The following is a 14,673-nucleotide window of genomic DNA, read 5'->3' as shown; positions in this document are numbered from 1 at the left end:
AGAAAACAGCGGCTGAGTCACATCGAATGCTCTCAAGTACGTATGGTAAGGACGCTATTAGTGAAAGAACGTCTCGTGAGTGGTTTCAACGCTTTAAGAACGGTGATTTTAACGTTGTAGACCGGATTAGTGGTGGAAGAGAGAATGTTTTCGAAGATGCAGAACTGGAGACATTTCTGGGTGAAGACTCGCGTCAAACTGAAGAAGAATTGGCACCATTAGTGGGAGTGACACAGCAAGCCATTTCAAAACGTCTCAAGGCTATGGCCGTGATTCAGAAAGAAGGAACTTGGGTCCCGTGTGAGCAGAAACCAAGAGATGTTGAACTGCGTTTGTGTGTTTCTGAACAGTTGCTTCAGAGGAAAAAACGGAAGGGATTTCTGCATTGCATTCTGACCGGGGACAAAAAATGGGTTCATTACGATAACCCTAAACCCAAAAAATCATGGGCCATGCTTCCACGTCGACAGTCAAACCGAATATTCGCGGCTCTAAGATCATGCTCTGCATTTGGTGGGGCCAGCTCGGCGTCGTGTACTATGAGGTGTTAAAATCAAGTGAAACAATCACAGGTATTCGTTATCGAACGCAATTCATGCGTCTGAGCAGAACATTAAGAGACAAACGGCAACAATACAGCGAGAGGCACGATAAAGTGATTTTGTAGCGCGACAACACTCGACCCCATGTTTCAAAAGAGGTCAAAATGTACTCGGAAACGTTAAAATGGGAAGTCCTACACCATCCGCCGTATTTTCCAGCCATTGCTCCCTCTGACTAACACCTGTTTAGATCAATGGCGCATGGCCTGGCTGACCAACACTTCCGATCTCATGAAGAAGTCACAAATTGGTTCCATTCGTGGATCACTTCAATAGATGAACGAATTTTTCAACGCGTGATTCGTACACTGCCTGAAAGATGGGAGAAGCTTGTGGCCAGCGACGGAAAATACCTTGAATGATACATGTGTAACCAATTTGTTCCATTAAAGCCTCAAGTGTTGAGGAAAAAACGATGAAAGCAAAGTTGTACACCTTGTATATATTACATTGTGTAGCTATAAAACTGTTGTATTATTATTCAAATCCTCCTTTTGCATTAAAAAAACTGAACTTAAGTGAAAGTCTGCGAACTGGCCACTTTGTGCGGTAGGTAGGGCAAAGTGTCCACAGACAGATAATAGGAAAAAGAAAAAAAGACTCAGCTGAAGTGGAATCTAGTTTTTCAGGGCTTATATTTAGAATTGTTTTCCTCAATTATATTATCCAGTCCTTGCCTGCCATAGTTTTCTCTTTTTGTTGAATGGGTGTGGTAGATCATTTTGCTCAATAAGCTGAAATGTCAAGTGGTGTAAGAGTTAATTGACATACCATAATATCTTCCTTTCTTTTCAGAAATATGGTTAAAGGGTTCTTGCTCTTGCTCTTCGTGAAATTCACTTCTACCCAATAATCTTCTTCTTTTAACTAGCGTCACATCCTTCTTCTTTCATATTCCTTTTTTTTTTAAGAACTCTTCATTTAAAGGCGTTTCTTCACATACTAGCTACTCGAAACAAATGGCATCTTCTCTCTTCCTACAGCATCCAACGCCTATTGAGTAGCTTGAGAATCCCTTGATTGTTGTAGTGATTTTCGTAAGTAATTCGATGGGTTCTGAACAAACATCTGTAATAAGAGAAAGTCTCTTTTCACCAAGTTGTTAACGCACTAATGCCTTATTACACTTATGACGTACTCTTGCCTCATTATGAGTTGCGTTGTCTTGAAACAGAGTAAATATGTTACAAAATATATGTCGGGATAAGTGGCCTCTTGGCCGCTTTGCCCTCCCGCACCCCTCCCACCTGCCAAAACAAGCGACTGGCCACTATTCCCGACTGGATTCCATTATGGCAAATGTCTGAATACGGGATTACATAACCTAGGCAATTAACGTGATTTCGGAATCGAAAATATGACGTTTAGCCAGCAGCGTGGTAATTAACTGGTAATTAACTGTCATGATATATATTTTTTAATACATGCAAATGAATTTTAGACTTTTTTATGTCATACGCAGAGAAACCACAAAATATTTCGCTACAGAGAAGCGCGTGGAATTATCGCCACGAAACTTGCTGACTAAACCAAAGAAATATCTTTGAATAGTTTTAAATGCTCGACACTGTGCTGCAGCGATCTCTAATAGAATGGAACTAATTACTCACCTTACTCGCCCTGGCTACAAAAGTCGTCCTTACGATATACAGATGCGTCTAAAATAAAATGGGAGGAACGCCAGGGAAATAATGCAGCAGGTACCAGCATAGAACAAAATAAAATAAAAAAACAGAGGGATATCAGACGATTCGTTTCAGGATAGTCACTCAGGAGCGCTAAAAACTATGTTGTTCGACCAATTCCTAGCTTAGCCTGACGTCACGGTAAGGAACGTTCTACCTCCAGTGTTGATCTGGCGGTATTCATACACCTCATGAACTTCTGAACAATATACGGGGTGCTCAAAATCTCTCAGCAGTGCCGTATGATTGTTAACCGCGCGTGCCGTATGCCTCAGTGAATATACCTAAATGAAACTCAGTGAAATACAAGTTATTAATTTATTGAAAATTCATTTTTACTTCCAGATTTTCACATTAAATGTTGACAGTGTCCCCCCTTTTGTTGAATACACAATTCAGTTCGTTTAATCATGTTTCCAAACACATTTCTTCTGTGACAGAAGCAGTGAAAGTGGATATTGCAGTTTTCAATTCATCGACGGATTTTGGACGGTTTTTATAGACAGTTGCTTTCGCTGCACCCCAGAAGAAAAAGTCAGGTGGTGTTAGGTGAGGCGATCGTGGAGGCCAAAATCCCTGTGAAAGTATGCGATCACCAAAACATCAGCAAGCAGTGACACTGAAACGCGAGCTGTATGCGTGGCTGCACCATCTTGTTGAAAATAACCGTTTAGTATTTCACGTAACACAAGTTCTCCTATGAATGGATACATAATATCACTGCAGTATCGTTGTGCGTTTATTGTTTCATTGAAAATCTGACGTCTAGAAACTGTAATCCAAACTCCTATTTTCACAGAATGCAGTGGTTCCTCATGAATACACAATGGATTTGCAGTATTCCACATACGAGAATTTTGCGAGTTCATGTACCCGGATAAATGAAACCACGTCTCATCAGTTAAAAACGTTTTATTAAGAATATCCCTTCCATTTTGTTGAACAAAATTTTTTAACAATTGACAATAATGCACTCTCTTGCAAATGATCAGTATTTTTCAGTTCTTACACAACTGTCACTTTGTGTGGGAAAAGTTCTAATTTTTTCCTTACAGCTGAGTCGGCCATTCCGACATTAACATCGATTTCGTGGGCGAGTTTACTTACTGACTTGTTCGGAATCATGGACTTTCTATCGGAAATCTCGAGTAGTTTGTCCTCAGACAATACGCTAGGACGACCACTTCTCGGCGCATCTATCACTGAACGCGTACTTCGAAACTTATTAATCAGATCTCGCACAGTATCGCGATGTGGGAATGTTGTCTCTGGGGAAACTGAATTAAATGTTTGACGAACTGAAACTGTGTATTTACCGCCAGCTTTGAACACTTGCTCGACTAAAAACACACGTTCTTCAATGGTTAGCATTTTAACAGTGACAAAAACGAAACAAACGAACAAAGGAACAAAACGTTCACGTCAACACCTAACGACACACACCAACGATACTACTGACGCTGGCTGAGATAAACGAAACAGTGGAATGTTGAGAGAGTCCACTTGAAAGGAAGTGACCCAGGCGGGCGAACAATTATACGGCACGCGCGGCTAACAATCATACGGCACTGCGTAGAGACTTTTTGAACATCCTGTATATGGTGCGCACGCACGTGATGTAATGGCAGGATTTCGTAAAATCGAGCCTAAACCTCGTTTATTAATAATTACAACCGACTACAATGTTTAGGGTTGTGAATCATTTCCTGAAATTGATGTAAGCTGCGGGCATAACGATTCCAATGCGATGCAAGAAGAAACAGCAAATTTATTGCTAGTCATTGAAATGTTTATCTCTTAATCAGTTAGCGGAGGTAGCTTACAGGCTACGATGGAATGTGACCTACGTCGTAAAGATAGAAAACAGAAAAGTCGTATGGCATCGTTGGCTGGGAGACTCCAGGGAGTGCAGCCATTTAATCGGTAATGTCTCCCTCCTCCGTCTACAATGTTCTCCTTCCGTACAGATTTTGACAGTTGTTTCATAAGCGTACGTGTTGAGCCTAGGTAACTGTTATGGGTGTGCATATAATGTGGTGGCATGTCTGTGTTGTGTTATGGTCAGAGAATAGAGAGGATCAAATCCAGTTCCAGCTTCTCTCGAATTGCAGTAGGGAGGTCGCAGAACTTATCGTCTCCATCCGGCGAACGGAACACAATGACCACTCCATGAGACACTATGGAGAAATTTGAAATGTAATAGAGGACATTGTCGTAAAGTCTAGTGATTCTAAATCTTATGCCAACATCTCTCCTTCCCTTTCTGGCTAAATACTGGCGGTGAAAATTTCTTGGACCGCCAGGATTCGAAACAGTTACCTGTAGTCAAGCGTCGCTGCACAGGCGAGCGTTAGCTGTCTCGGCTACAGAGACCTGTGCTCGAAGGAACATCGGCGTCAATCCTGTGACTATATAGCTTCTCGACAGAGGATGTGTTAGTCACAAAGGAAAACGACATGCCGGCTGCAGTGGCCGAGCGGTTCTAGGCGCTTCAATCTGGAATCGCGCGACCGCTACGGTTGCAGGTTCTAATCCTGCCTGTGGCATGGATGTGTGTCATGTCCTTAGGTTAGTTAGGCTTAAGTAGTTCTAAGTTCTAGGGAACTGATGACCTCAGATGTTAAGTCCCATAGTGTTCAGAGCCATTTTGAAAACGACACGCTGAGAGGCCAAGTCAAGATACGGTAGACAATGCGTGAAAATTTCCAGCGATATTCACAAAAATCATTACAAAGAAACACCCTACCGTCGCAATTACCGGGGGTAACAATGAGAACGATTCTACCGAAACGGTCGGCGTAAATCCCGCAAGAACTGTAAATAGTATGAAAATTGCATCCTGATGATCTTGTAATGAGACAAACACTCTGAAAGAAATTTTGGGGTCGTTGCCAAAGAGGATGGTCTGTCGGAATACGTATTATGAGTGAGGAGTTGCTTTTCATTTCCTTCGAAACGTAAGTAGGCACGGATATCAGTCTCCGAAAATTCCAATCACCGGATAGCTCGAGCGTGGCAGTCCAATAGCAAAGCTTGCCGTTAACGAACTATGCTTGTTTGATACATTTTCGGGGCCTAAAGGACTGCGGCAGTACGCTAGTAATCCAGTAAGTCGTAAAGGACGTCTGGCAGTGCCTAAATCTACGCCTACTATACCTATGAACTACACACATATCGTTCGTAGATAACACCTTCTGAACGAAGCCAACACGCTCGCTGGACCGCTCAATGCGTACTTCCTTCCTGCAGGGTAATGCAGGAAATCTTCATCGCATTACTTACAGTGACGTTCCGCATACCGAGAAGGCACATTATTACTGCGACCGAGAACATTCATCCAACCTGCTAGAGACGGCCTAGCGAGGACCTTAGTTTCTCCCGGAATTCTACAGCAACACACGCGGCCCTCATATCGAGTAGATGTAAGTCGGTGCGAAAACATCAAGCTTTATACACCCTTATCCATACTCCGCATGGCATCTTACTATCACTTTTCCTCCTCCCCCTTCCCTGTTCCATTCGCGAATGGTGAGTGGAAAGAACGAGTGCCGACGGATTCCGTATCAGCCCCAATTTCTCTGATTTTTTCTATTCGTCATTGCGCGAGACACGTGGGAGGAAGTAATCTGTTGCCCGAACGTAAGCTCTCGAAATTTCAACAGAACTCCGTGGTACGCAAGTCCTCTCTGATTGTGACCGAGCATCCCCGAAATGCTCTATTGCTCACTAAAACATCCCGTGGCGATGTGTCCCGCTCTTCGTTGCATCTTTCCTGTCAATCCCGCTTAATATGCATCCTAGTCCAACAGCACTCAGCAATCAGTCGAAAAAGTGTTTTGTATGCCACTTCTTGCTTGGATGAATTAGGTTTCCAGAGGTTTCTTCCAGTGATTCTCAGCCTGGCGTCTGGTTTTCCTACAGATTCTTTTATGTGGTCATTTTACTTCGGAACGCCCTGGATGCTTACTGCTAGGTATTCCACAGCTGGTATTGTTTCCCGCGATTTTTCATCTATAGCGTAATCGAACCATAATAGATCTCCTCACCTGTTTACGCACAATATCTTACATTTACTTACATTCGGGGTCAACTGCAAGTCTCTGCTAATCATCGATCCTCAGCAGGTGATTCTGTATTTCGCTACGGTCTTCTAGTCTTACAGCCTCCCTACAGATAACACCACCGTCTACACAAAATTTCTTACAGCTCCCGACGTTACCCGCTACACCAATTATACAGGGTGACTCCGTGATGATCTCAAAAACTTGCAGAGATGATGGAGCAGCGTAAATGTATAAACTTGAAGTAAGGAAATCTGGCTCGGAATCGCTCGAGTAGAAAAGTTATAATTGATAAGCGTTCTGATGTCTCTTATTGTACTATTGTTGCTAAGACTATGTAGCAAGCGACTATCAGAGGTGACAGCATGGACTAAAACAAAGAAAAAAGGCTAGTAAACATGGGCTGTAAAATGCATACCATAAGCGCTATAAGCACTTGCTAATGTTTGTTACTGCGATACACATATCTTCTATTGAACAAGTGTCCATAGCTCTTAAGGTATCCATTTTAGAGGACACATTTAGTGGACTTTTTTTTCTTGTTTTGGTCTATGCTACCGCCGCCAAAAATATGGAAACCAAAGAGCTTGGAGTAAAATAGACGTGTTTACAGTATCGAAGATGAACAAGCAGCTCTTAAGGTTGCATTTTAGGGCCCTTGTTCACTACATTTTTTTCCTTGTTTTGAACCATACTACCACCTCTGGTAGTTGCCTAACCTAGAATCTTAGCAACAACAGAATCGGTCCATGTATTCCAACGTCAGAGGTATCAGAATAATTTTCGTGGCCGGCCGTTGTGGCCGAGCGGTTCTAGGCGCTTCAGTCTAGAACCACGCGACCGCTACGGCGTGGCTGTGTGTGGAGTCCTTAGGTTAGTTAGGTTTAAGTAGTTCTACGTTCTAGGGGACTGATGACCTCAGATGTTAAGTCCCATAGTGCCCAGAGCCATTTGATTTGATTTAATTTTCGAACATTCGGCTCGTGCTAAATTCACTCCGTTTGGCGCGTTAAATAGTCACATCCTAAGCTGCTAATAATGCTCGAAACGTTCTCAATCAAAGAGAGATCCGGCGAGCTTACTGGCCGATGTAGGGCTGGTAAGCACGAAGACATGCAGTAGAACTCTCGACACGTGCGAACGTACAGTATCTTGCTGAAATATAAGGACAGGATGGCTTGCCATGAAGGGCTACATAACGGGTCATAGAATGTCGTCGACGTACCGCTGTGCGGAGAGAGTGCCGCAGATGACAACCGGCTATGAAATGCAATGACACTCCAGACCGTCACTCCTGGTTGTTGGAGCGTATGGCGGGCGACACTCAACTTGGTATCGCACCGCTGGCCGGGGCGTCTCCAAAACCGCCTTATCTAGTCATCGGGGCATAGTTCGCAGGCGGACTCATCACTGAAAACAGTTCTACTCCAGTCAATGAGATTGCAGGCCGAATGTGCCCGACGCAACTGTAGATGGGGTTGTTGATGTACAGAGGTCAATGGTAGCCGGTACAGGAGCGCCGTGAACTCAGCTCCTTTCTGCGCTCCGTCTATTAATGGTCTTTGAGGTCACTGAAGCACCATGTGTCTGACGGATCGATGAAAATGACGGATCTGGGGCTCTGAGTGTCTTCTGAGATTCCCCAGTCCTCATAATCTGTTGTCGATCGCTTCCTTCTCGACGCTGTATTCGGCCGCGGTTCAACCATTCCCGCCAACAACGTTGAATAGTGGCATCGCTTCTATTCAAACGTCGAGCGGTTCGGTGATTATTCCAACCTGCTTCTTCCAGTCGAACTACACATCCTGTCTCAAATTCTGTCATCTGCGTATATCATCAAGCGTCCATCTGCGAGACATAGTTACTGTCCAACTGCTTACACGGAATGAAATTCGGTAAGATTTTATGACCTGGTATCGACAAGTCCCCTGTTTAGTATCCTTGCCAGATGCGCGGTGAAATTGTGCTGCAGCGTCAGACACTCACCGATCGGTAGCCAAAGTTTACAATTTTGCATTTTCCGTCGATATATGTATAAACATCAATTTGTGACCAATTTGTATAGCTCCGTCCTGTTGCGTCGGCTTCCAGAAATTACCTCTATCTTGCACCCATGGCGGTGGAAACATCATGTAGGGACATCTTCAACTTTTGTCTGACAGTTGCTGTCAGACGGTCCATAAGTGAAAATCATCAACATACCGTAGTATCATGTAGGGAACTTCAAAGTTAATGAAAAATATAACCTCATTGTCCAATAATTTCTAATCATTCTGTTCGGTGAGACTAAACTTCGCTGAAAGAGTGCCCTGTGTGAAACCGAGAGATAAAGGGCTACAGAGGTGGACATGTGAAACAAATCGAATAACTGCAGAAGAAGATCATTTCATTATTGTCCAATGAGAACGAAATTTCGACGAAGTGCTAGGCAGCACTGAACTGTCCTTTCACATTTTCAGCCAACAACTCTCTTCGCCTGCTCATATAGAAATTCCAGGTGCTCAACAGATGGTATTTGGTTGGCTCAAATGGCTCTGAGCACTATGGGACTTAATGTGGCTCTGAGTACTATGGGACTTAACTGCTGAGGTCATCAGTCGCCTAGAACTTAGAACTACTTAAACCTAACTAACCTAAGGACATCACACACATCCATGCCCGAGGCAGGATTCGAATCTGTGACCGTAGCGGTCGCGAGGTTCCAGACTGAAGCGCCTAGAACCGCTCGGCCACATGGCCGGGAACAGATGGTATTTGCTCAGCTGGTTGGACAACTATTTGTTTTAATAATATGTACGGAAAATTGTTTGTTTTTGTAATATGGTGGTTACTTTGACATCGATAGCCACAAAAATATGCAACTTTTTTCGTAATAATCGAGAAGAGTGCAACCAAAAAGTACGATCAATATTTGTAACTCCATGATCACCTTCTGGGTACAGAATATGACAAGACATCCATACCCGATATTCTTGCTAGTTTCTGCTTCAAGCCCCTCTTTGGAATTAGAGACAGAAAAGTATCAGCTGTTTCCGTAGAAATTTCACAATCCAACATATTTGACATAAAAATAATCTGAAACTGATTTGACTCATCTTATAAAACTTCTTTATAGCTAATTAAATGCTATTGATAACCCTCACAGAGGATAGTATTTGACGTACGCTTTGTTGATCTGTCTGCTTCATTCTACGTCAATCTGTGCTTGACCATTTATCCAACGGTTACTGCTTCACATTGTAATAATATTACAAGTTACATTCCGCTGCTAGTGATTCTATTGAGGGACATCTGCGCAGCAGAAATTCCTACTTGGAAAGGTCATGGTTGTATTTTGGTGAGCTGGAGTAATGTATTACGAACACTTGCCAGAGAAATGCTCTTGGACTCACTTTCTAGCAACTAAGCACATAAGCTTCTGCCATATGCGCGACGAAGGTCGTTTTGTTTGAACAGCTTTCAGTAGTAAGCAGCGTCTTTCCTAGAAAAGCAACGTTCAGCAATCTCAGTAAGCGGTGACTAAGTATCCGTTAGGTATACACTGCGGATGTACGCAAGCTGTGGGAGAAAAATCCCAGCTTCTTCTGCTTACTGTATATATTTCCTTAGCTGATGACACTTTTCGTTTTGCTGTTTGAAATCGTACAGCGGTAGCTATTTGCTTTGACTAATTGTAAAGTACATATGAAAAAGGATTCGTACGCTCAGTCAATGGGAAGAACTTCATATTATAACGCCTGTTGACATCTAGATAGTTACAAACGGATCATCATTTCCATTGCGTGCAGATGGAATACGAGATTAGCTAAGCCTGTTTCAGGAAAGCGATTTTAGTGAAAAAAGAAACAAGGCCTCAGTTAAATCGACTGCAGAATGAATTTGTGCAGCCTTGCAACAGAAACGAATGCCATATTTTACGCAGGGATCCGCGAAGCTTGATTGGGAATATGAACATACGTTTATTTAAAGTATCAGAAAGACACAAACAAAACTGATAGAAGTAAGGAAATACATCTTGGAGTCAAATGCATTAATATTTTACAACAATTAGTACGTCCACTACTCGCGCTAAATTAGTGACAGAAGCATTTTATTAACATTACATGTTTTAACACTGTTGCCGGAATTCTTGTCGAACTTTGATGTGAAACTGGAAAATAATTTTATAAGTTTGTAGTTTCTGAAAAACACGAAGCTTGCTTTGATCCTTTACTGAGAAGTGTGGCACGTGTTTCTATTACGGCAGATAGTCGAGTAACGAGTTTTACCGTACTGCACAGTCTTTAGTATGCCAAGACTTTCTACATACAATAAAGCGCCAAAGAAACTGGTATAGGCATGCCTATTCAAATACTGGGATATGTAAACAGGCAGAATACGGCGCTGCGGTCGGCGATGCCTGTATAAGGACAACAAGTTTCTGGCGCAGCTGTTACATCGGTTACTGCTGCTACAATGGCAGGTTATCAAGATACAAGTGAGTTTGAACGCGGTGTTAAGGCCGGCGCATCGCACGAACGATGGGACACAGCATTTTCGAGATAATGATGAAGTGTGGATTTTCCCGTACGATCATTTCACGAGTGTACCGTGAGTATCAGGAATCTGGTAAAACATCAAGTCTGCGACATAGCTGTGACCGGAAAAAGATCCTGCAAGAACGGGACAAACGACGATTGAAGATATTCGTTCAATGCGACAAAAGAGCAACCCTTCCGCAAATTGCTGACGATTTCAGTGCTGGGCCGTCAACAAATGTGAGCGCGCGAAACATTCAACGAAACATCATCTATATGTGCTTTCGGAGCCGAAGACCGACTCGTGTACCTTTGATGACTCCACGACACAAAGCTTTAAGCCTCGCCCAATCCCTTCAACACCGACAATGGACTGTTGGTGACTGGAAACATGTTGCCTAATAGGACGAGTCTCGTTTGAAATTGTATCGAGCGGATGGACTTGTACGAGTACGGAGACAACCTCATGAATCCATGGACCCTGCATGTCAGCAGGGGATTGTTCAAGCTGAACAGAAAAGAAAAACGTTTAAAAAATAGCTCATTACTCTCATTTAAGAGACACAGACACCAATGCTAACAACCAAAAGCTAAATAATCCTCCTCATCGTAAACCTGATAGATTCAGAAACCTGTTAAATAAATTCGATAATTTTCGTGAACAGAATATTGGTTGAATATAATCAAGTTAGAAGAAGGTGGTGAATAGAAAAAAAGACGAGTGATCCTTTAACCATTAAAGTTGACAAGAAGCAGTGGAAAAAATGAGACCTGCCCTAACAGCCGCACACGTTAGCACACCGCTTTCGGGAATGGGGAGGAGTGCTAGTCCCAGATCTGATCCGCTCGATGTATTAATGCCGATGGCCGGTATGCAAGCCAGCCTGGATATTTTTTTGGGCGGTTTCTCCCACTAAGTGAATACCCGGCTGGTACCTACTTCCCATCTCGTTTACACGATTCTCACGTTAACTAATTTATCCATTTTGCTGGTTGTTAAGCTCCGTGACTGCGGATTACATCGCTGTAAGCCAAGTGGCTTGTTGCTGTACATCTTAAAGTAGGTTCTCACACTTTCGCACAGATAACACTAGGCACAAATGGATGGGGGTGCAGAATTTCCGTCCCGTGAGGGAGGAAGGGGCAGGCAAGATGATTTGGGGGATGGTGGAGGGGGGGAGCTACTTGGGGTGTCGGGAAGTGCATTGCCAAATCCGTATTAACATGGCGACCACGTGAATTAGGAAATAAAGGCCAGGAAAAAGAAAGAAGCAGTAGAATGAGTGAAAGAGTCCTTCTGTCTGAGAGCATTGCACAACATAGCAGACAGAGGCACAAGAAGAAAGCTTTCTTCAGAACAACAGATCTACTGAAATCGTGTAATGTCGAGGAAATGATGAAGCTTTTGAAACCGTACGTGTGGAGCAGAGCTTTCTGTGAAAGGCACTGGAACCACATGAGAGGTGGACTGCAAACGGATGTTAATAACTTATACATTACAGCGTGAAGAAGTGCTGGAAATACTAGGAGAGGAATGAACATAGAAAATCCTCACCAGAAGAAGGGGTGTGTTGCTGCATACTGGGGGAAAGAATAACTGAATACGCAGGGGCGGACAAAAACTAATGTGCAAAACGATTTATTGATGATGTCGAATTCCTTAAGTACGAATTAATTAAAAGAATACAAGATACAGAAGATGGTACCAAACCACTCGAAAGACTGGTCTTTTGAAAATGTGCGAGATCGGTAATATTTCGTCATTCACTTAAATGAAATCAATCACAGTCCAACTAAATAAAAAGAATTAGAAATTGGAGAAGCAACGAAATATGTATTCTTTCCATTTCAGATCCGATATACTCTGCCTAATTTCGTGTACCTTTGGATGTTACGCCTCGAGAAACGCTACGCCAACCAGTGATATCTGAATGGGAATATACACGATATGTCGCGTCCCGGCACAGCCTCACTATACCAGAATGAAGTAAGTGCGAACTGCGTAGCGCAATCGGGACGTTAACGACAATGGATTAGTTATAAATTGCTGTCAAACTTTATATCGGAGATGAGAGGGAGAGAATCTCCTTGGTTTGAAGCAAATAAGTTTCCTGAAAATACGTTACAGAATTGCAATGGGCAGAAAAGATTGGTTAGTTTCTATCAAGTTTATTCTCACATATGTGAGGTGTTGGACCATAAACCCCTTAATAAGATTCAGTCTATTTACTCGGACTTGTTACTTCAAAGCTAATTGCCGGTACATATAAGCAACAAGTACAAAGCAATCACTTGTTCTTGGTTAGCACTGAAATCTCTCTAAGTAATTGAGACAAAGACTGATAGCCTCTGTTCAACACTATTCCAATGAAACTCTAAAAATCCTACTTGACCTGCAGTTCCTGAGTGTCCATCACCGTTTTCTCGTAGTTGAAGTTTTTTTTATCAGCTGTATCGGCTGCTATGGGCCTACTCGGCCCCGCTGGCGTCTCACTGCGGAATCTCCAAACTGCCGGCACTGGCTCTGAGTCTGCATCTGAATCTCTGCTTCTAGCTGTTCCGCTGACAGGCGTTTTATTTCGTTTCTCATGTACTTGGGTGCACACGAGTTAATTTGTTTCAAACGACCCTTTCATTTCTAAGTGATCAGATTACACAAGAATGCCTATGGTTCCACACCGCACTCTCGTTTCTAATTGGTAGGCTTGCGCAAGAATGCCTTCGGTTCCACACGACACTTTCGTTTCTAGCTGCACACAACTTAATTTGGTTCCACACGAGTCTTTTCCGCACATGACTGACACTCTCTCTTGCTGTATTATCGCTTTGGTGTTTGCGTCTTCCATTGCACAAGTTTGGTTCATGCTGCTTCCTCTGGCAGGAAGTCAAACACTAAGTTATTTGATCAAGAAGCCATACTTAGCAGCCTCCGCTGCTTATCTTGTCCCTACGTCCTGGTGGACTATTTCTTAATGTCGACTGGCTGTTTGCCTATGGAGTCTGGACTCTTATTATGGTCACAAAAGCAAGAAAAAAAATTTAAATTCTCTACGGTCACAACAGATATAGGAAATAAATTACACATAAGTAAGTAATAGCACGAGCCATTAAGTTTCTATGTTTCATCCTGGTAGGCATACCAGGTGTGCTACAAAGACCTACAGGAAATGTCTCACACATTTAATTACAAACACCCGACCCAGACCACCGAGAATGTTCAACAGACTTCCGATGTTTCTAACGACAAAAAGTCACAATACTCTTAAGGAGCAGGAGAACAGGAGCAAAGAATCGACGGGCTCACCTTATATCCTCTGACATAAGTAGAAGTCGGTCAGCTTCCGCGGAGCGCGGAGCCAGATAAAAACGATAAGGGCAGACGGGTTTTTGCGGAGCGCGGCCTTGCATTGTCCCGCACCGCGCCTTGCGCAGCCAGCGAATGTGTTTTGGGAACTGGCTGCTCCGGCTGTGTTTGTTGCACCGCCGCACCCGCTTACGGCACATCGTCGCGCGTCACTGCAACAGCCATTTCACAGAGACCCTCCTATTAATAGAACGTCCTCGCAGTCTTTGCCAGTTAACTAACTGCCACGCGCGAAGTGCTACCCGAGAATTATTAAATGAAGTCACAGTGCATAGTTGGAATGTGGGAAATTTGTGGTAAGTTCCTATGCGACCAAACTGCTGAGGTCATCGGTCCCTAGGCTTACACATTACTTAATCCAACTTCAGCTAACTTACGCTAAGGACAACACACACACTGGCCGGCCGAAGTGGCCGTGCGGTTAAAGGCGCTGCAGTCTGGAAC

This window comes from Schistocerca americana, chromosome 1 (assembly GCF_021461395.2).
Source record: "Schistocerca americana isolate TAMUIC-IGC-003095 chromosome 1, iqSchAmer2.1, whole genome shotgun sequence".
Classification (NCBI taxonomy): domain Eukaryota; kingdom Metazoa; phylum Arthropoda; class Insecta; order Orthoptera; family Acrididae; genus Schistocerca; species Schistocerca americana.
This window is presented reverse-complemented; position numbering follows the sequence as displayed.